This window comes from Mirounga leonina, unplaced genomic scaffold, assembly GCF_011800145.1.
Source record: "Mirounga leonina isolate KUSES-001 unplaced genomic scaffold, KU_Mleo_1.0 Mir_179, whole genome shotgun sequence".
Taxonomy (NCBI): Eukaryota; Metazoa; Chordata; class Mammalia; order Carnivora; family Phocidae; genus Mirounga; species Mirounga leonina.
Genome location: NW_023270466.1, coordinates 5,468,253 through 5,492,393, shown reverse-complemented (window position 1 = coordinate 5,492,393; position 24,141 = coordinate 5,468,253). Strand labels below are relative to the sequence as shown.

Sequence of the window (24,141 nt, the reverse complement as noted above, 5' to 3'; positions counted from 1 at the left end):
GCATACTTTTAATAAATAATGATTCTGTTTCTAAATATTAGATATGTTTAATTAAATAATTTTATCTTAAGTCCATTTCTTTATCACAATTTTATTCTCCTTCTGACCATGATTGGGGATTATATGACTCCCCCCATTACTCTGTCACTTAGTACTCATATTTACTGAGTGTTGATTAGAGTAAGAAGCTGAATTTCCTAGGCTGGACGCCATTTCACCGATGCCCTCACTAGGGCTGCTGAGTCCCTGCTCACTCAACTCGGACCATATCATTGCTCCACCCTCGTGATGCCCCACCGTTCATTCGCGAATTCCCATCCATTTCCCCTTCTAACCACCCTCCGTCTGCTACCTGGCAGCAGTTACCTGGGTCACGGCACTATTCCTCTTCGGCAGCACCCATTCCCAACCCCAGGTTCACTCCACACCTTTGCTCTCCACTCCTGCCCCTGCCATGGACCACTGCCACCTCTCCTTCCTTCCCACATCTATGCCTCCACTTCTCAGCTGACGGGAGCCTTTAAAGCTACTCAGATTCTCCTGTAGCAAAAACAAACAAACAAACAAAAAACCAAAACTCTAGTAACAGCAAAATGTGCTTTCCTGTCCTTGGCCCAACAGCTACCATTCTAGCTTTTGCCATTGTTTTGCTATCAAACTTTCCAGCCAACAGTTCATACCCTCTTCTATTTTATGATCACACATTTCTTACAATTGAAATCTGGTATCTGACCACACCACTTCACAAAAAGTTTATTTTTAAACATTTACAGTGACTTCCTTCTTGCCAAATCTAGCTTAACCTCAGTTCTTCTTTTCCTTGACTCTGTGGCATCTGTCATTACTAATCTCCCATCACCTCTGATGATTCCTGGGAGACTGTACAGTCTACACCACCTCTTACATATCTGCCCCCAGACAATGGACGTCCCCCAAAGCCTAATCTGGGGCCCTCTTCTCATTCTGGAGTCTGTCTTGTGCTCACATGTCCAGTACTCGACTAATCTCCTTATGGAAAGGGCTCAGCCCCTGACCTCCAGCAGTCCCTGTCACCTGTCTCCAAGGCAATGCGTCTCAAACTCTCTGTGGTGAAGGGCTAGTTATTTTTTCCCATTACAGGTCAACACTTTTGTAAAACATAATCAAAACAAATCACAAAAAGAAGAAAAGTAAAAAAACATACAAAATACAAGCCCAATTATTTTATTATCGGATTTAACGTAAGCACAATAAGAATAAACCATAACAAGGGAAAAATAATTACTATAATAGTTTACAAATGATTACTCTCTATTTTTGTACTTATCTCCTTGTGGACTAACCACAGTGTATGGTAACACTGGCTGGCAGACTCGTCCTCAGGGAGCACGGCTCTGGAGGCCTGCAGGGCATCCGACTGACCCCCTATCACTCACTAACACACACCCGCTTCCCGATTTCTGTCTGTTAGGGCAGCATCACCGTCCACTAGGTCTAAAAGTTCTGTCTCATCTTGACTCCTCCCACCTCTGTAACTCTATCCAATCAATTATGAACCTTTAAATTCTATTCCTTCAAATTCTTTCTTTTATCCAGTTCTTCTCCACATTGCCTGCAAAACCCGGATCCAGAAACCAAGACCACGTAGTTGAACTACGATACAACAACCTTCTAAATGAGTCTCCCTGGGTGATGAGCAGTCATTAGTGCTTTTAACAAACATTTCCAGTTCTTCTTCCCAGGTCCCTAACCCTCAAACATGGAAGGATGGCAATTTCTGGAAGCCTGTGATTGCTTAATATTTAACTGCTACTACACGACCTTCCAGAGTGCTCTCTCCTCTCTCTTAAGGCAAACAAATATGAGATGGTGGCTAGGTGGCTCCTCTATCAGCCTGAACACCTCTGAATGATTATAAGTAGAGCACCCAGTTGAGCTGTGACAGACAGGCAGCATAAGCAGGAAACATACATTTACTTTTTTAAAGCCACAAAGGTTTTAGAGCTGTTTGTTACTATGCTAACTTAACCTATCCTGTCTGAAACACTCTGTACCAAGCCTCTCCTCTCTCCAAAACCATACTTAACAAGACTTATTCCTGGAAGCACAAATTTAATGTCATGTCTCTGCTAAAAACAAAACAAAACACTTCGAATGAATTTCTATTGTTTAAAGAAAAATGCACACTCCTTAGCATTCAAAACTCTTACTATTTTTTCAGTCTCATCCTACCAAACCAACCTCCCATTTCCTGACTTTGTCAGGCTCACTTCCAGCCACTTAGCAACCCAGGCCCCAAAAAGGAACACTTCCCCTCTCTCTTCTAAGGTAAAAATCAATTCTATCCACTCCACCAAACTTTTCTCCACAGTTCTAACAGCTAACACTGAATACTAAGTGCTGGGCTTTGTTCTAAGCACTTCTTACGTATTAACTCATTTACTCCTCAGGTAACTCTATGAGATGAGGACTATTATTATTAAACTCATTTTGCAGATGAGGAAACTAAAACATAGGGATTAAAGAACTTGTTCAAAACCACACAGCAAATAAATGATGAAGCCAGATGAACCCAGTAGCCTGTCCTCTTACCACTGCCCTCTACTGCTTCTAGGACACTCCATCTCCCCTTCCACTGAACTTCCATTGCACTCTGTAGATCTTTCTGGTACATAATCTTGTGCTCTGCATGACAAGTCACTATTTGATATATGCAGGCTTTATCTACTAAGGTAGACTATAAACTCCTGGACTGCAGGGAGCCACTTTACCATTCTTTGTATCATTCAACAAGAAAATGCTGCTGAAAGAACCCTTTTGTGGTAAGTACAACTCCAGTGGATAGAATGTCTGTTAATCATGTTTATTTTCTGTATTTGATGATGCTTTGACATCTTGGAGCCTTGCTGATCCCAGACAGATAACCCCTACTGGGGCCAGCTAATATACAAACCAACCAATCCAGAGCTCACAGTCCCAACCACCTCCTTTAATCCTCAAACACCAAGCCAATATTCCCGCACCCCAGTTCCTCCCAGGGCAAGATACCAAAGACTAGGGACCACCCCTACAGCCCAGAGCCCTCCAAAATCACTCAAACTAGCCAGTCCTAAGTCTGCTTACTTTGGCCTGCCTTGTCATCCTCCAGAAACCACAATAAAGGCTCATGCCCATGCTTTCCCCTTGCTCCTTCTGCCTCCTGACCAACCCTGGTGCTTCCTTGCTGGTGTGCCCCCTCCTCTTGGGAACTGTAAATAATAAACTCTTCTTTGAGGGCAGTTTGTCTCCATGTCTGTCACCTGATTAAAACAAATCCTGGGTACATATTAAAATAGACTATCATCCTAGCAGGAGGTCCTTGGAAATACAAACTACCTTCTTGGTATCAGGGAGGATCATTATGGCTCTTTCTTGATTTCATCAATCTCTACTGGTGTTGGAAAAGAAGGATTTTCAGGGGAATGGGGGAGATGAATCACAGATAGAATATGGTGAGCTTCGTGTTTAGCACAAGGAAGACAGAAGCCCCAGTTGTTAATTGTCTTTCAGTTACAATTTTAGCAGTTACTGTCTTAGCACTGAATTGGTAACTGTCATTGTAAAAACTCCAAGTCTTTAAATGACTCTGCTTTTGTTAGCCTTTTTCTATTTTTTCCATAAGGATTCACAGTAAAATCCTGAATCCCAAAAGGGTCTGAAGATAACTACAGGGATAACAAGGAAAGGTGAAAGCTAAGGCAAGCGTAGCCAATCTGCAGCCAGTCTTGGGAAAAATAAAATCCCAGGAAAGGAGTGGGTGGAGGCAGTTCTGAGAAGAGAGAAAACCAGGATGAGCCCCGGAAATCAGCCACCAGGAAAAGAGCATGAAGATCCTACCTGGATTTGAGAAGCAGTGTTAGGAACAAAAACCAGGGGGTTTCCTAACACTCTCTCCTGGACAAAACTAGGCACTATGAATAAATGCTTAATAGACACTTGTTGAATGGATACCTCAATCATATAAAATTGAATATGGTTTTATGGCACTCATGAAGATTTAGATATAGTCCACTTTGTCATCCTAGTAACTTAAACTCTTTTTTCATGCCCTTTACTGTATCTCCCTTGAGACAAATATACTGCTTTTCTCCTATAGCATAAGGTGGTACAATTTTTCAAAGTGCTCTGCTACTCCAGTGTTTCCATGGAGTTTCTGCACATTCAGCCATGAGCTTCTGAAAAAAATGCCAGAAAAACTCCCATTCCACAAACACTCCACGTTTCAGGGGTTCTGGGGAACAAAGTGTGGAAGAGATCTAGACTATAGCTGGCCAGGAAAATGCCATTCACCCAAAACTTCCCTAGAATGTGCTGGTCCCAAGCAAGCATCATGAATCTAGAATGCCTTGGAGAGAATAGGGAGACCAGAGTCTTTCCCCTTCAGAGATTCACTCAATTCAGAACTCCTCTGGACTATTCAGAAATCTTTGAGAAAGCACTGGACCTTTATACACTAGTATGAACAACAATTAGCAACTGCATCTAACATCTATTGGGTGCTTGCTATGAAACAGGCAAGGCATATTAACTACATTTCATTTACTTCTCACTATCCAGTTAGGGAGGTCTATATCATCTCCATTTTACAGATGAGTAAGTTAAAGCCTAGAGAGGTTAAGATACTTCCCTAAGTTCACTGTTATTAGATGGCAGAACTGAAATTTAGATTCATATGGTCTGGCTCGACCCTAGCTACTGCCTCAAGTACAGTCCAAGTCTAGACCAAAAATGCCCATTTAAAGCACAGCAAAGTGCATTATATTCTAAACCCATAAGCTGAATGAGACCAGCAACACTGAAAAAGCTCAAGAACTATCCCTGTATCCCCATACAAGCATGGACATCCACTATCACCAGAGGCTTCCCCACCACTCTTAAACAACACCATATTCTGCTGCTATTATTTTACAGGTCCTTTCATTTTAAGGAGTGACAAAATCTTCCACATACACCAAATGGAAAGTAAATTTAAATCCTAATCTAATAAAACTTAATAAAATTGCATTATACTAAACAACACTACATGTTTGTATTCTATTTGTTTAAGATAAAATCATGTATTCATATAATAATGTAACATTCCATAAATCCTTGAATAGGCAAGATACTGTCCAGAAATCATTCTTACCCTCAGACACTGGACAAGATAATCCTGGAACTGGAAGATGGTGGAAAGGTATATAAGGATGGAAAATTAGAACACAAACTCATGTTTTAGGCCGCCTCAGCTGGCAGGGGTACCAGCTTTGTTGACACATGCTTCTTTCACGCAAACTCCCCCCCGCCCCCCGACCCCCAGAACAAGACAAGCTCTGAACAGCTGGGAGAGCCGTCATGACACACTGCCTGAGTCTTCTCTTCCAACCTCAGTTCTTTCATCTGATTCTCACATGACAAAGTTTCTAGAACCTTCATATCTCAGTTCACACTCAAATTCACTCACTGTCCTCACTGCAGAATTTGAGTAAAATGGTTGAAATCAGGTATGACTTCAGCAGATGCAAAAGGTACGGCTATTACTCCATGAAGTGCTTTGCATACCACAGGCCCTAGATAAATAACTATTGAACACTTCTGTGGATATAAATCAGTCAATACAGCCTTTAAAAATAAAAAGAACCAGCTTAATATTTAATATTTAAAGATGAGGGTTTAATCAGACCACCCAGGAATTTGTGCTGGGATAAAAGTTAACAAAACTTTTCGAACTCCATTAAGAGAATATAATTTATTATTGTCTATAAATATTCATATACTGGGAAACAGGATCTGGATTAATAGAGCTGGGTTACAGAGTTCAGTCGGGTAAAAATAAAGAAATCGGAAAAGAAAATATAGACAAAAATATCAGCTTTTTCAGTAAGATTTCCTCTTCTAGAATTGTTGAAAAACACTATTTTTAAATAGAAGTTATTTTGGAAACTCAGTTCTTAAAGAGGTATTATGAAAACAGTTTCTTTCTTAATGAATGTTCTGCTATGGAAAAAAAGTCACTGCTCCAGCTCATAGGAAAATATATTTTACTACCGAAAAGAGATGACAGATACAGACTTCTTGAATCCATGATAACAAAGGACTCAAAATCCAGTTCCCACTCACTGCAGGAGTCTCCTCTACAATACACCTAGAAAGTCATCCAGTAACTGCTTTAAAGACCCCGGGTAGGGCGCCTGGGTGGCTCAGTTGGTTAAGCGACTGCCTTCGGCTCAGGTCATGATCCTGGAGTCCCAGGATCGAGTCCCGCATCGGGCTCCCTGCTCAGCAGGGAGTCTGCTTCTCCCTCTCCCGCTCCCCCCTCTTGTGCTCTTTCTCTCTCTCACTCTCTCTCTCAAATAAATAAATAAAATCTTTTAAAAAAATAAAAAATAAAAAAAAATAAAGACCCCGGGTATTTTAAAGTATTGTTTAAGAAAAAAACAAACAGCAAAACAACCCCTATGCCCATCAAATGTTGAATGGACAAATAAAATGTGATATATCCACACACTGGAATATTACATGGTCATGAAAAGGAATGAAGTATGATATATACTATAATGTGGATGAACCTTGCAGACATCATGCTAAGTGAAAGGAAGACACAGAAGGCCACATATTATACCAGTATATCTATACAAAATGTCCACATTAGGCAAACCCACAGGGACAAAAGTGGTTGCCAGGGGCTGAGAAAAGGGTACAATGGCTCCTCTTGGAATGATGACAGCACCCGAAAATTAGACAGAGGGGGTGGCTGCAAAACTCTGTGAATATACTAAAAACCACTGAGTTATAGTTTTAAAGGGTGTTTTATGGTATGTAAATTATATCTCAATAAAGCTATTTTTTTTAAAGATTTATTTATTTATTTATTTATTTGAGAGAGAGAGAGAGAGAGAGACAGCAAGAAAGGGAACACAAGCAGGGGGAGTGGGAGAGGGAGAAGCAGGCTTCCCGCAGAGCAGGGAGCCCGATGCGGGGCTCGATCCCAGGACCCTGAGATCATGATCTGAGCCGAAGGCAGACGCTTAACGACTGAGCCACCCAGGCACCCCAATAAAGCTGTTTTTTAAGTAGGCTCTACACCCAACGTGGGGGTTTAAACTCACAACCCTGAGATTGAGTCACATGCTCTACCCACTGAGCCAGTCCCGTGCCCCAAAGCTATTATTTTTAAAAGTGGCAAAAAAGAACAGCAAACCATTTACACAAAGTTTTACAGTGGTTTTTCTTACCTGTGTCCTACTGAAGATACAAAATCTCCTATAACTTATAACAAAAGACTCAGTAAAAACATTAATGATATTAGCAAGGATTATTTTAAGCTTAGTATTTTAAAAGGGCTATTTAAAAGAGAAGCACAGGGGCGCCTGGGTGGCTCAGTCGTTAAGTGTCTGCCTTCAGCTCAGGTCATGATCCCAGGGTCCTGGGATCAGGCCCCGCATCGGGCTCCTCACTCTGCGGGAAGCCTGCTTCTCCCTCTCCCACTCCCCCTGCTTGTGTTCCCTCTCTTGCTGTGTCTCTCTATGTCAAATAAATAAATAAAATCTTAAAAAAAAATAAAAAAAAATAGAAGTACATTGATTTGAATAGGAATTTTTAGTTAAAGAACTATGCTATGCCAAGTATACATCTCCCAACATGGCATGGCATTTCAACCTTAGAATTTATTTTGTGTATTTTTTTTTTAATTTTTAACAATTAGCCAACATATAGTACATCAGTAGTTTCCGATATAGTGTTCAGTAATTTATCAGTTTCATATAACACCCAGTGCTCATCACATCATGTGCCCTCTTTAATGCCTATCACCCAATTACACCATCCCCCCACCCACCTCTTGTATATTATTTTAAAGACTATTTCAAAAAGTGTAAGCCCTGAGTATCTCCCAAACTTCAGTCAAATATATGTAACACCTTCAGTATTTTTGCCATCTTCATACCATCATCTTACTATTTTTTAAATACTTTTTCTCCAATCCACTTTGCCATTGACTCACCTTTTATAAAATCCAATGAAATCATAGGTTTGAATGGCTATTTTGCATTTTCCCACATATATTAAAAGAGATACATAACTACTAAAATTCAAAAGATGCTTATCCATGTACCACTTTAAATCATCTTGCATACAAATCAAGAAAACACTGGTTAAAAAAATCAGCTGAGCCTGGTAACACATCTATATCTACACTTTATAAAAAGTGATAAAGAAATCAGAATGTTCAGGAAGCCACTTCACAGCAAAATTTAGGACTGTCCTACTCTATAAAGGCATATTATCAGTGGGAACCACAGGGCTGGCATTTAGCCAAGAAAAAGTATTTGAGAATAACACTGGAAAGGATGGTAGAGAAAAATGATAGGCAACAGGTCTCCATAAGGGAAGCAGCTGAAAGAACAAGGATGCTAGGTCTTCTCTTCAAGTTCTTGGGTATGGGGTGGTACAGTCCAGGTGCTACCGCCATGCTCTGCTTGTCAAACAGAGCTGAACTTGGCAAAAGGCCAACTGCCTAATGGACAGGTGGGCAAGGCTTTTTATTGACTTTGCTTCCTTCCTGCCAACTAGTACTAAAAGCTTGCAGGAGGGCCCATTTCAAAGGTAGTACTTTAGGGCAGAGAGGGGCTGGGATCTACCACACCTGTTCCTCCCATCTAAAAGAAATATGGGTTAGATTTCATTTTGAAATATTAGTACCGTGGGCGCTTTGAAACAGCTTCCTAAGAGCAGCTTACTCCCATTCCTGATGGAGGATGTCATGATGACAACGCACCCACACCCCTCCAAAAAAACCACATTGAAGACACTAAAATATTTAATCACTTTTTTTTTTTTAACTTCCTTTTCTCACTGCAAAGGGGGACTACCTCTTTTTGTAGTTATCTATCCTAAATAGGTGAAACAATCACATGCCACTGCCTTTATTCTTATCCACTTCAAGAAGCATTAACTGAATCTTGGGTAGTGAAGCACAGAAAAAGACAGTAACAGGAGGCTCTCTCCAAAGAGAACTGGGGGGAGTGGGGGGTGGGAGGAAGGGGGGAAAGGGAGAGAGACAGAGAGAAATGCTTCTTGCCCCAATTCCTGGTCTTGAATCATTTTCCTGGATGCTAGAAAAAACAATTTTTTATATAATTCTATGCAGGAAAAAAAAATCATAAGTCATTTTAGGTAAATCTCCTCTTTCCCCTCACAATGAACTTAGGGTACTAACCTGTAGGCTCACTGACATAGTATTTTCTTTTTTTTTTTTTTTTTAAGATTTTATTTATTTATTTGAGACAGAGAGAATGAGAGACAGAGAGCATGAGAGGGAGGAGGGTCAGAGGGAGAAGCAGACTCCCTGCTGAGCAGGGAGCCCGATGCGGGACTCGATCCCGGGACTCCAGGATCATGACCTGAGCCGAAGGCAGTCGCTCAACCAACTGAGCCACTCAGGCGCCCTGACATAGTATTTTCTTAACACTCTTGATGCCTTTTAGGCTTCTAGCACGTGGCTTGGAGACTGTGAAAAGATAGACTTTTCCAATATTTTCTCAATTTAGTTCATTCCTTTTCTGTGTGAAGTTTTAATATGTAGCCCCATAAATGTAAACACAGGCTCCACTAGGATTATTCAGAAAACATGAATTTAGAACAATAAATTTTTAAATCTGACTGGTTTTGTGTTATAATGTTACACTGTCAAACTGGTCTTTTAGGGGCATTTTTAACCTAGGAAGAATACTCATGAGTTCTAGAATTTTATCCCAAGCATCTCCAGTGGATATTAAACATTCAGGTAGCTTCATTACTAGCAATTAAGATTCATATCTGTGAGTATCTTCAGAAACTCAGGAAAACATCTGTATCTCAGGGTAAAATTGTAATCCGATAAAGAGTTTCTCAAAATGTGGTCTGAAGCTCATGTGCCTAAGAATGAACCAGTGAGGGGCAGGTGAGGGGGGGTGGTGCTTGTTAAAAATACAGATTCTTGGGGGCACCTGGGTGGTTCAGTCAGTTAAGCGTCAAATTCTTGATGATCTCAGGGTCATCGGATCAAGCCCTGCATTAGGCTCCTCGCTGGGTGTGGAGCCTGCTTAAGATTCTCTCTCTCTCTCTTCCTTTGCCCTTTCCCCCCTCAAAAAAAAAAAAAAAAGTCTACTTAAAAAAAAATACAGACTCTCAGACACTGTGTCAAATGTTTTAAATCAGAATCTCCAGTGACTGGGACCAATAATCCACATTTTAAATAAGACGTCTAGGTAATTCTACTCTAATGCTTCTGAACCATTTAGCTACTTGAACTCTTGCTATCAAAAAGCCATGAAAACAGGATTCCCACAGGTCATTGCCTACACAAAGTACAAAAAGAAAATCAAGGGATAAATATTTAAAATGAAAAAGGAGGCAAAGTGAACAGTTGTCTTCCATTATGGTCTGGGAGAATTTAGATTCCAGTGTAAACTGCAGCCATGAACAGCAAGTATTCTCCACCAACAGGCCTGTTAGATCTATAGTGTAGATACCAGTATCTCTTCTGCCCTTCAACTTGAAACACAGCATACTCTGTAAAAAGAACTTCATCCCTAAATAAAGATTAAAGGATGTTCCAGCATGCAATGCATTTTCACTCATTCTTTCTCAACACTGTGACTTTGACACCACAATTAGGCAAAGTCGTTCTCAACCACTTTGAGTTACCTGAGCCAGTGGTTTTCAAACTTGAAATGAATCATCTGAAGATCTTGTTAAAATACCAATTAATGGGCTCTAAGAATTTGCATTTCTAACAAGTTCCAGGTGATACTGACGTTGCTGGTCTAGCGACCAGACTTTGAGAACCAGTGGTTTAAGCTAATTCTGGTCTCCTCCCAACCAGCACTATTTAGAATTCACTGTGAAGTTCAATGATGTTGGGGAAAATAAATAAATAAATAAAAGGCTCCATCTGGCAAATGCTCCAACCACTTTCTACAGGGCTTCTTGTGTAGGACTCGGCTCAGCATCTTCAAGAAATTCCCATCATTCAAAACTTGCAGTATGAGTGAAAAGTTTGTCCCTTCTTGGCAACTGCAGAGATGAACACCCTTCCCATCCCTCTCCTGGCCTCTGTCTGACCCTACTGTCCCCACTTCCTACCCTGCATGAACAACCTTTCTATCCTCTATAGGAAACCATACTTCCTACAGCAGGAAAGCTGTAGGAAGGGCAAGAGGTCCCTCTGTTCCTGTCTTAGGAAACAACATTTTCTTTAGCCAGAAATCAAGATGGGCTCCCTCCATTTAGTGATTTATTTGGTGACTGTCACAGGGCTACAGCTACAGACAATTCTGGTGAGGAGTATTGTGTCTAAAGGCAAAATCAGGCAAAATTAGATTCTCTAGAAATATTGGCAACATTCAGATCTCATTATCTACATTCTGGTTCTCCATGGGAATAAATATATGAGATTTCTCCATTGAGAGATAGGTCTAGAATTTACACACTACATATGGGTGCCCCATTCTCTATAAATAGCTTTCAAATCCATCTCATTAAGGTTTAAAATATACTCCTGGCATCAGGTTCTAAGTGGTAAACTGAACATGTATGCAGTTCATCCTTCCCAAGAAAAGAGATTTCAACTAATTCCTAGAAATTGGAATAGTATTTGGGAGCAAGATAAGAAAATGCATTTGATACAGCTTCAGTATCTTTAGAAGATCTTCAGGATCTCCATTACCTTTTCAACTTGAACACACAACTGAACATACGTAATTGGGGCCCATGTTAAAATTAATTAGGAAGATTTAAAAGTAAGGTTAAGCAGTTTATTTTTCTTTGAGACTCTGATATATACTTAAGGAAATAGAATAAACCTGGAGAACAATACAGAACAACACCAACAGGGAAATGTGTTTTTAAAGTGTTAGCCATAAGCTGGTTAAATGTTGCAAATACTGCATAACATTAACAATTTACCAAGAAGTGTGAAAAATATGATTTTCTTAAATTATTGTAAGAACATGACTAAACACAACATAACCACTGTATTTCCAGAACCTAAAACACTCTCTTTATTAGAAAAGTCTTTAAGCCATGTTCACAATCAAAATGATTTGTTATGAACAACAGTCAAAGTCCTTGGGCATACATGTGCTCCAGTGTGACCCCTAAAGAATCCTATATCTGTCCAAGTACTGAGTGTGGTTGCAGACTGAGCACAAAAATTGTTTAGTGTCATCTGCCACTAGAGAACAATGGATGGGACGTAATGCTGTTGCTTTTTAAAGCGCAACTTCTGTGATAAAATGTTGTCTTCTGGGGCGCCTGGGTGGCTCAGTTGGTTAAGCGACTGCCTTCGGCTCAGGTCATGATCCCGGAGTCCTGGGATCGAGTCCCACATCTGGCTCCCGGCTCAGCGGGGAGCCTGCTTCTCCCTCTGACCCTATCCCCTCTCATGCTGTTTCTCTCTCTCTCTCTCTCTCTCTCAAATAAATAAATAAATAAAATCTTTAAAAAAAAAAATGTTGTCTTCTGGCATGCTTTTGTATTTAGGACGAATGTCTGTTTTTGTGGTTTGGAAAGAACAATTCATTTCTCCTTTGAGGTGCTAGATCCTACACACCACAACAGATCAAATCCTTATGAAAAACTGGTTATCATTTTTTATTGAGGTAACAGATCAATCTTTTTCTTGGAAATCCTCATATTTAAGTATGGAAATAAGGTCATAAAATATCATTGTTAATCACCATTAGGGGATTTAGCCATCATAAGACATTCCTTAATAGAGCTACTTATTATTCTTTATCAAATATAGTATAACATATTGATCAAATAGATCAGCATCCACAAAAAATAATTCATGTAAGAATCAAGTAAAAATGTCAAGGCTTTTAATGCCACCTACTTACTTCCTATTTTGCAATGACAAAACCTACATCAGCTTATATCTGTAGATTAAGATTTTTTTTTTAATGCCTTGTAAAAGAGGTGGAAGTTAGTGCCCACTCTTTCTTGATGAATAATGCAAGGTAAGCTCATTAAATAAAGTAAAAACAAAGAAAAGTTCCAGTGAAGTATGGATTTATTGAACACAGGAAAAAGCAAAGGCATATTCTACAAGTAGTTTATGGTCTGGCTTATTGAGTCCACTGTAATTACTTCTCATCAACACTATACATACATATAGTTACAGTTTAAAAATAAATATGAAATAATAAGGAGCAAAACAGAAGACAATGGGGGTGGGGGAAGGCAAGGGAAAAGAACATCTCTAAGAAGTTGTAAGATTTAAGGATATGTTGACACTTCCGCCAAAGAGCAGACTTGATAATGAAATGCCCAAATGCAAAAGAAATACCCTGAAAATAGGTCACACAGCACAGAACCAGGGCCTTTTGAAAAGTAATATATTTAGAGGTAGAGAACCACAAAATCAGATCAAGAAAATATGGAAAAGGAAACAAAAAAAGAACTCCTCACCTAAAAAAAAAAATACTACAAAAACCAAGCTGAATAAATTCCACAACTTTAAAATACCACAGAAGGGAGGTACAAGATCTGGGAATTGATACTGTTATAAAAAGAGATGAGAAACACTTAATGGATAGAGTAAGGAAACAAACATCCAGAAAGTCTTAGTTCTGTTCTCATTGCAGAAACTCAGGCTGTTCCGCGGCTGCTTTCCCAGCTTGCTCCATCACTATATGCTGGCTATTTTCCCTCTCCCAAAATTACCTACTCAGTGCCAACAACCTTTGCCTTCACTCCACTCAGCAAACCAATGGTCCGTTCTTGACATTTTCATTACTTGGAACAGCTCCATCACTGAAATACTTCATTTCCATAATCTAATATCAGAGCATGCCCTCCTGTTCTTCCTACTTTCTCTTGCTTACTCACCAACTCTTACTACATTGAAACTCTAGTCCCTCGACTTTTCCATTACCTTCAATGCATCTGCTCCCTCTGGCTCTAGGGCAGAAGTTACAGTTGGGGGATGATTTTGCCCCTCAGAGGACATTTGGCAATGTCTGGAGACATTTTTGATTGTTGCAACTGCCGGGGTTGGCTACCGGCATCTGGTAGGTAGAGGCCAAGGATGCTAAACATCCTACCATGCACAGGACAGCTCCTATGAGGGAGAATTATAAATGTTTCTTAAGTTGAGAATCTGTTTTGTGGCCTTCTTTGGATAACGTGATTCATTTCTTCAATCACTCTTAGAACATTTTAACCTCAATTCTCTTGCTCTTTCGTCCTTCTGACATCTGTTCTATAAAACCTAACTTTTAACCAATTGAATCACCCAAGTTTTCTACTTCTAAACTCAGTGTACTGAACTCAATCAAAGCTAAAAAACAAACAAACAAAAAAAACCTATTACATAAATAAATATCACATGACCATTCCAAAGGCAGATGCTACATATTCAAGATTCCAACCTCAACGGGACCCCCAGCATTACCAGGCGGGCAACCTTTCGTGTCTCTCTCTAGTTACCCCCTCAACTCCTGTTCTTTCCCCTCAGTGACTATTCCAAACTTCTACCTCTCCCCTCAATCCTCACCTCACCAAATGAGCACTCAATATCAGCAAATTTACCTGCTTCACTTAAGAAATTTTGCCACCATCAGACAAGAACTTGCACATATTCCCTCCCCATCCCATAAACCTATTCATATCTATCCCCACCCTTCCCAAGCCATCCCTCCCAGGAAGGTGGAGTAAGTGTCCTTCCTGTCTCAGCACTCCCTCATCATGGCCTGCACTCTATCATCTCTCACTGACCTCTGGGACCCTGCTTCATCAATCATCTATGCCTTCCCTCAACTTCTTCCTCTTTCTCAGCCCTTTTCCCCTCAGAAATAAGTGATTGTTCCAATCTCTCCTTAGGGGGAAAAACCACAACTGAACAAAAACCCTACCTTACTTCCATATCTTTCTCCAACTCTTCCCTCTCCACACACAGCCAAATTCCTTAAAAGAACTGTCTTCCCTCCCTATCCCCGTCACTCCATATCCCTTCCAGTCCACTGTGCACACCCCTCCCATGCCACTAAAACTCCACAGTGGAAGCAAATGACTCCCTATATGTCATTTGCTATACTCCCTACTGGAAGAACTTCAGTAGGTTCTTCCAGTCCTGAATTTTGGAGCATTAATGTACATGACCATATCCTCCTTAAAATTCTCTCTTCTTTTGGTATTTGTGATAGCACTCCATCTCTTCCTACTGATTTGGTGCTTCCTTCTCCCCCTTCCTAGATGCTAGCGTACCCTCCAGCTCTAGCTTCAATTTTTCTCACATGTCTATGCAATCCATGCTCTAGTCACTTTGAACGCATACACCCAGTCCCGACCTCTTCTAAGTTTTCCTAGTGAATGACACCACCATCTACTCAGGTTACCCAAATACCCCAGATTTCTTACTCTCACCCACACATAAACGATTGCAAAGTCCTATTGATTTAACCTACATATCACTTGGATCCATCATATCAGTTCATTCTCTTGGCAACCTATCCAATTCCGGGCATTCTCTCTCACCTAAAACATATAGAAGAATATTAAGTACCTACGAGTAAAAAAAAGGTAGTCTCCTCTTACAAGTAAGGATGCTACACAAACACAATGAGGTATGATTCAAAAGAACATACAACACTGGATTTCTTTTTTAAAAATGGATTCTGTTTGAATATATGCAAATCATTTCATCATCACAGGCTTCAGATTCCCGACTGCTGAGTGAAGGATATAAGAGAAATACCTAAGGGCCCTTTCTATCCTTAACATCCATTCTATAGTTTGATTTCTGCCAGACATTACTCAAGACAGTTCACACCTCCAAATATGCACCATACTTGCTACACACGCAAAACATGATCAGGGCAAAAGAAATAGGCTGAGATGTCTCTCCTTTGCTGCCAAAATCTATCAAGCATATCCCAATTCCCATCAGTTTCAAAAAGTAAACCTTCAACTGCAAGTGTCAAAGAAATAAAATGTAAGCAAAGGAAAGGCCAAGAAAAATTATAGTGAAATTGATTATGTATCTAAAAATGCTATCTCAAAAGATAATTTCTTCAGGAATCAAGCAATACAGAGTAATGAGTTAGCAACAAAATAAATGTGCCATAAACCATTCTGACAGTCAGTAACAACATTATAAACAAAAAGCTCTTTGGGCGCCTGGGTGGCTCAGTTGGTTAAGCGACTGCCTTCGGCTCAGGTCATGATCCCGGAGTCCTGGGATCGAGTCCCACATCTGGCTCCTGGCTCAGCGGGGACCCTGCTTCTCCCTCTGACCCTATCCCCTCTCATGCTGTTTCTCTCTCTCTCTCAAATAAATAAATAAATAAAATCTTTAAAAAAAAAAAAGCTCTTTTTACCCACAGAAAAAGAGTGTGGGAATTGTGCAGTATCAAACACCAACACAATATATACGCAATATGAGATCTTAAAACGTTTCAGGATCTGCTTTTTCAAAGACAGGCTCTCAGAGAAAGATAATATGAACTAAGCTGTGAAAATGCAGTTTGAATGCCATTCAAATGTTATCACCCCAGCCAAGTGAGAAGTTTCCTGTCACCCTTTTGACAATTTGGGTTCAGATGCTCTTCCATTGCCTACTAAGCTCGGAAGTAATGTTCTATTTTAAAAATGATATAAAAAGAGAGGGTAGAGGAAGAATGTGGCAGGCAAAACAATTTACATTGCAAAATTGATACTGAGCCAAGTGTCAACACCAAATATAGGATAAATCAACTCTGGAGCCACCCAGCCTGGGTTCAAATTCCAATTTCATCACATACCAGCCTTGTAAATTTTAACAATTCAATTAATTTAAGTTCTCTGTGCCTAGCTTCTTCATCTGTAAAAGAGAACACTGTAGTACCTACCTCACAGGTAAAGTGCTTGGAATAATGCCTGGCATACTGTAAACACTATAGAAATACTAGGTAATGGGGCACCTGGGTGGCTCAGTCGTTAAGCGTCTGCCTTCGGCTCAGGTCATGATCCCAGGGTCCTGGGATCGAGCCCCACATCGGGCTCCCTGCTCAGCAGAGAGCCTGCTTCTCCCTTTCCCTCTGCCTGCCGCTCTGCCTACTTGTGCTATCTCTCTGTCAAATAAATAAATTTTAAAAAAAACTTTAAAAAAAAATTTTAAAAAAAAGAAATACTAGGTAATGTTATCATGATTATTATTTTCCTTACTATATTGAGGCTAAATGTTAAGTGAGAAGAACAACCACACTGTAATACAGGCTCAAGCTCCAGTTTAAAATTGTTACCAGGTATTTTGTTCACTGTTCAGTAACAACTGTTATTTCAATTGGTATTTCCATCCCCATCCTCTAGAAACTCACAAATCAAATCAAGTATTAAGTTCATACCATATGAAATGAGTATATAGAAGCATAATTCAATATGCATCAAAAGTATAGCATATGCTATATATATACAATAGAATGTTATTCAGCCATAAAAAGGAATGAAATTCTAATCTATGCTCTCACATGGATGAACTCTACTACAACAAAGATGAACCTTGAAAATATACTAAATGAAATAGATACAAAAGGATAGTGCACGACTCCACCTACAATAGGCAAATTCGGAAAATCAGAAAGTAGAACAGAGGTTACCAGGGGCTGGGGCGTGGGAGGAGGGGAATGGGGAATTGCTTTTTATTGGGTGCAGAGCTTCTGTTCGGAATGATGAAAAAATTCTGGAAATGGATAATGGTGATTAATGATGTGCTTAATGCAATGAAGTATATGCTTAAAAAGGGTTAAAATAGTAAATTTTATATTATGAGTATTTTATCACAATAAAAAAATATCTTTTAAAAATACAACCTATATTTTCAACAGCAACTTTCAACAGGAGCATCAGCCTTAATGGTACTAAAATTTAAAAAAAAGATCACTTATTTTCAAGTTCCTGACAATGGACAACAAAGGAGTCAATATCAACCCTTAGCTGGACTTGGTTTAAAACACATGCTTGAAAATTGGTACATATTTCGCAAATTCAAAAAGTATTATTATTTCATTTTGCTGACAATTTTTTAGCTTGTTGAAGAGAAAAAAAAGAGGATTATACTGAGAAAATAGCTTTATATGTGGCCAATGCATAATGGTAGTTTTATGAGGAGGCATCTACCCACACAGAATCATGACAGGAGTGCACCACTACACCTGTGCAGGGCACCATAAATGGATGTGTAAACCTACCGGTGTTCAATTCAAAAGCAGAGGGGGTTCCCATACATGTGTAAACCATAATGTAAACCACTGAAATATCCCCCAAATTCAAAGCAGAAATTAAAAGCCTATTATTCTGAAACATATAGTAACACGAAATATTTGAAGTCTCTATTCCAAACACTACAACCAAAAGGCATATTGCATTTCAAAGACACAACAAAAATAGATTTAATAAATTAGCATTTTCCTAGAATGGCTAAGGTGAAGGTACTCTAGTTGGGATAATTTAATTCTCCAGTAAACTCATAAATACCATATATCAAATATCACTCAAGGAATAATACATAAGGCCAAAACCAAACTAACAATATTAGCAAACACTTACATGGCTCTTCCTATACGGCTGATTTGTTCTAAGCTCTTTACAGACACTAACTCACTTGATCCTCACAACAATCTTCTGAGAAAAGTACTCTTATTATTTACATTTTACAAATGAGGAACTGAGGTGTAGAGGGGTCAACTACCTTGTCTGGGCTCACTGAGCTACTAGTAAGTGGTAGAGCTAGGACCTGAATAATGGAAGTGTGGTTCCCCAAACCCTGCTTTTAATCACTATGGTTTACTATCTCCTGGTGACACTGAGGAATGGAATACATAAAAATACAGACAAACTCAAAAGGCAAAACAACTTGTGCAGTTAAATATAATAAAAGCTGGGCGCCTGGGTGGCTCAGTTGGTTAAACGACTGCCTTCGGCTCAGGTCATGATCCTGGAGTCCCGGAATCGAGTCCCGCATCGGGCTCCCTGCTCGGCAGGGAGTCTGCTTCTCCCTCTGACCCTCCTCCCTCTCATGCTCTCTGTCTCTCATTCTCTCTGTCTCAAATAAATAAATAAAATCTTAAAAAATATATATATATATATAATAAAAGCTCTGAGGAAATCACTGTATCACAACACAGGACAGTAAGTGATACTTAGAATGACTGCTCTGAGACATAAGAAAAGGTTAAAGTATGTCAGTATACTTAGTGTTTAAGAAAGCAAGGAATTTTTTAGGGCATTTAAAATTGTTCTATACAAAACAATCAGTATGATTTCCATCTCTAAAAGGGTAAAACTTTCAACAATCCAGAATTACACATTCCCTGAGGGATCTAAAAAGGGTTGTACTGAGCAATCTTGCTTGCCTCTTATCTCATTCTTACAGATAAGGATAGTGGGGGGGGGGAGGATCATAAATTAAGCTTTCCAGGTGTTTTAATTCCAGGTATATAACAACTTAATACTAAAGATATTATAAATCATTTAGATTGATCGGAGAATAAACTCATCATTTAGATTGATGAGAGAATAAACTCATAGAATTATGTGTGACTATTGTGAAAAGCCTAGAATGTGATCGTTTATGGAGTTATTAAAAAAAAAAGAAAGAAAAGGTATAGGCTCTGAAGTCATACATAGACCTAAACTTAAAGCCTAGCCCCACCATTTAGTAACCATAAGTTTTTGGCAAGTTATCTTCACATACCCGAACCTCAGTTTCCTTCTCTGTGTAAATTGAGGATAAAAATTCCTAACTCACAAGGTTGTTGTGTGAGCTAAGAAGAAAATAAATGCAAAGTATCAAACACGGTCCCTGAGATACAGCAGATGGCTAACAATGAGCGACTATTATTCCCTAGTCTTATTCTACTTTGTCCCTCTAGTATTAGAAGAATCTAATCTTACCAATTAGCAAGCCATAGGCAGGCTTCTCAAAATTACATGAAGATACGCTCTATTCAAAAATGGAACATAAAGTACAAAAAAATACAAAACCAAACCATCAACGGATCAAAGATTTCAGAATCCTGTCTTTCCTCCCATATCTATCCTGGTTGGTTTTGTCATAACCCATATTACTTTATCAACAAGATGAACTTTATTATTTTTTTTGCTGTCTAAACATTCCTAGTGAGGTTCTGTTGCTTATTTATTTTGACGGCTAACTTTGCAAAGGTACTTGTTACCACTGCTTGAAAACCAAAAAGAAAGCTAGGAACAAGGAACATTTTAATGAAATGCTGTAGCAGTTCCATCCATCTCAACAGTTGATTGGCTCCTATGTATATCATTTATTATCACAAAAGATTTTCACATTACTACGCCACTTCCTTACTCAACAAATACATGCATTAAGGAGCAAAACTCTTGTCAGTACGAATGCTCTTTAGGGACACCAAAACTCAAAGCTTGGTGCTCTCAGTAAGGATCCTGGGGGGGGCGGGGGGAAGTAGACGGTTGGAGGAGCAGGGAAGGTGCCTGGGTTTCAGGGCAAGTGGAAATTAAGAGAATCGTAAACTGAATCTCCTTAAACAAGCCTGGATATGAGTCTTGCGGGGCAAGGAGTGGAGAGGGGCGGGCGAAGTGGGCCTGGAGGCAAGAGAGGAAGAAGGAGGCAAATGCAGGCTTTAGAAGGGTCTATGCCACGGGAGGAGAGGAAAGTCATCGCCCATCGGCACCGCGAGAGCTGAGGCGGAGAGAAGTGGCCGCTCAGCCCAAGTCCCCAGGACAGGTTCAGCCTCAGGAGTCTGGGAGGACTGAGGGAATGGGGACCCCACCGGAGAAAGATGAGGACTGAGGAGGGTTCCCGGTCGCCTTCAATGGGAAGCTGCTGTGCCAGCCGCCATCGCGGCGCCAAAGAACAGGAAGGCATGGACCCAACAGGGAGCGCACAGGTTACCTGTCTTAGCCGCCTGCCCACCGGTCTCCACTTCCGCAGACTCCGGGTTACCACGGGCTACCCGGGCCCCGCCTAGTGACGTCATCCAAGCGCGCCTGGACCGCAGTCGGTCCGGCCCGCCCACTCCGGAAGAGCTGGGCGGAGTCGCCGGGGGGAGGTCTGCGCAGGCGTGGAGCTGCGGCCGGAGAGCGTGGGCTGACAGGGATGGCTTGGTTTGGGGATTGTAGGGTTACCCTGTTACCCGGTTATTTCTAATTACAAAATCTTATAGGCATTTAAGAAAAAAAAGTTACCGAATTAACAACAGTGCACTTTTTATTCCTTATTTTACCCTGCTCCTGGTATATATGAGTGTAGTGTACATATTCATTCCACCACAATTTATTACAGTTCTGTTATGTGCCGGGCAAGCAGTGTTAAAGGAATCTGGGGGGTACAGCAGTGAACAAAACAGTAATCTTCTGGAGATTACTTTCTAGTTCAGAAAGTAAACACTGAATGACAACAAATCTATATGCGTTCATAGAGATCAGAAGTGTGTGGAAGGAAAAAAAAGGAGGGCGCCCCATTAGTTTGAGATGTTAAGGAAGTAACTATGAAGAGGCCTGTTGAACTGAGAAGTCAGCTTTGTCAAGATCTGGAGTTAGAACAACCAAGAGAAGAATCTAGATGTTCGAAAGCTATGGGGAGGGGATAAAATGTGGTGCCATTGAGAAAGTGAGAAAGGAGGCTAGGGAAAGAACAGAAGATGAGATCAACAAGGCAAGTAGAATCCTGATCTTGTAGAGCCTTTCTGCGTCATCATAAACGGCATGGGTTTCATTTGAACTGTAATGGGTAGCCAGTGAAGAGTTTTAGACATGCAAGTGACAGGATCTGTTTTTGTAAAACCACCCTAGATGTTGTGTATACAATGAACTATTGGGAGACAAAGGATGCAAAGAGAGCAAGTTGCTTTTGCAGTGATGCTGTAAGAAATGATGGAGAGAAATGAACAAATTTAAGGAATAATTTGGAGCTAGAGATGACAGACTTGGAGATGGATTATGTAAGGCGATAAAGGAAAAGAAAGGTGTCAAAAATTACGCCTAAATTTTGGGCCTCAGCAAAAAGCCAAATAATGCAGCTGAAACAACTTCTAATGCTTTGCAAGATTTGCTTCTCCTTCCTTCAACCCCGATCCCTTTGCTTCTGTTACCAAGCCCTTTTGGTTCTTATCTCTTTGACCATCTCTTCTCAGTTTCCATCCAGGGGCTCCTCTTTCTTTCCCTTTTCCTTAACTCTTTCCTCCTTGATCTTCTTATGCTACATCAAGCTGGAAACCCAAAAGCCTACAAGTGCTCAGGCAGTGAACACGAAGGAGTGAAGCTCATGATTAGAGACTATGGAGAACTGGAGTTCATGGTCCCTACTCAGCTCTGGATGATTTTTGCCAACCAAGAGTGCTGGCTTGGTGATGTGGTGATGATACAGATACTTACATAAAATTCTTACATAAAATTTGTTAAATTTTAAATGTTGGTCACTAATTTGAACTTTGTTAAACTTTTATTTTGGACCAAACAAAACACATGTGCAGGCCACAAGTTTGCCTCCGTGGTGGATATTTTCCCAGTGTGATGACTTCATCTACTCTCTTGGGACTACCACCAGTAAGTTGATAACTCCCAAGTCTGTCTCTCCACCCAAACCTTTTTAAAATTTGCTATTGAAATACTCAGTTGGCATCTCAAACTTGACATTTAAAACTGAACTCATCAGAGACTCTTAACTATAGGGAACAAACTGAGGGGTGCTGGAAGGGAGGTGGGTGGGGGGATGGGGTAGCTGAGTGATGGGCATGAAGGAGGGCATGTGAAGGAATGAGCACTGGGTGTTCTGTGCACCTGATGAATTACTGAATTCTACCTCTGAAACTAATAATACAGTATATGTTAATTAAATTGAATTTAAATAAATAAAACTGAACTCATCATCTGCCCCCACCATCAAACCTAACCTCCTCAGTTATTCTCTGTCTCAGTTAACAGTATCAATATCCACCCAGGCATCCAAGCCTGAAATCCAAAATGATCCCAGGCTCATCTCTCTCCCTTATCCCACAGTCAAACCAAAAATGTCCTGACTTGGATCTCCTCAGTATTTATCACATTTGCCCACCACCTCCATTCTTAACTAACCACTGCCTTTGATGAAGCATTCGTATCTCTCTTTAGGAAAGTCACATAACCTTTCTGCACCTCAGTTTTTTCAGTTGTAAAATGTCACACGAGTTGGGGGAGGGCACAGGGAAAGGGAGAGGCAGAGAATCTCGAGCAGAATCCCTGCTGAGCGCAGAGCCTGACAAGGGGTTCGGTCTCACAACCCTGAGATCATGACCTGAGCTGAAACCAAGAGTCAGACGCTTAACCAACTGAGCCACCCAGGTGCCCCAAACCCTCAAATTTTAGATAATAGAATATCCTATCTTTGCTGGACTTGTGGCCACTCTCCTTCTGCCCCTCCCCCTGCATATGCTTGCTCGCTCTCTCTTTCTCTCTCTCATAAATAAATAAAATCTTTAAAAAAGAGAATTTTTTAAAAAGTCATAAAAGAAGAGCTAGCTGGCATGAGGGAAAAAATGCTTGGAGTTCGGCAGCCATCTTGACCATGGATGGTAACCATAAGGATGAAAAGCCAACATGCTGAGAAAGGAGGGGGAGGAGGAGCGTGGGATTCTGAGTCATTGCTGACATTTTTGAGATGCTGACCCTGATATCTCTCTCTGGACTTCTTAGTAAACAATACTGCTTCTGGTTTTTGCCCATTAGTAAGGCTTGTTATTGTTACTGTTGCTGCTTGCAATTACTTTTCTAAGTTCCTCTAAGTACCAAACATAGTTATATATGCCCTTCAGCTCTTGATAGAATTTATTAGCCTAAAGCCTGTCTGCCATGTCTCTGGCCCATTTAATGTCACCATAGTCCACCCACGTGTCACACCAAAGCAAGTGAGTGTGTTAGAACCCAGCATGGGTTGGGCGCCTGGGTGGCTCAGTTGGTTAAGCAACTGCCTTCGGCTCAGGTCATGATCCTGGAGTCCCAGGATCGAGTCCCACATCGGGCTCCCTGCTCAGCAGGGAGTCTGCTTCTCCCTCTGACCCTCCCCCTCTCATGTGCTCACTCTATCATTCTCTCTCTCTCTCTCTCAATAAATAAATAAAATAAAATAAATTAAAAAAAAAAAAAAGAACCCAG

At 40.4% G+C, this 24,141-nt stretch overlaps 1 protein-coding gene across 9 annotated transcripts in view; it reads right to left on the bottom strand.

Moving 5' to 3' along the window:
• The window catches only part of AOPEP (aminopeptidase O (putative)), a 355,797-nt gene extending 334,826 nt beyond the window's left edge, over positions 1 to 20,971 (bottom strand). For 8 of the 9 annotated variants that reach the window (XR_004682777.1, XR_004682778.1, XM_035024441.1 and 5 more), the window contains exon 1: positions 20,906 to 20,971. The gene's annotated coding sequence lies outside the window, so the exon portion shown is untranslated. Of the gene's footprint in view, positions 1 to 366; positions 699 to 20,905 lie in introns of those variants that run through there. The other variant, XM_035024443.1, reaches the window with a different exon arrangement.
• Positions 20,972 to 24,141: the final 3,170 nt, after the last annotated feature.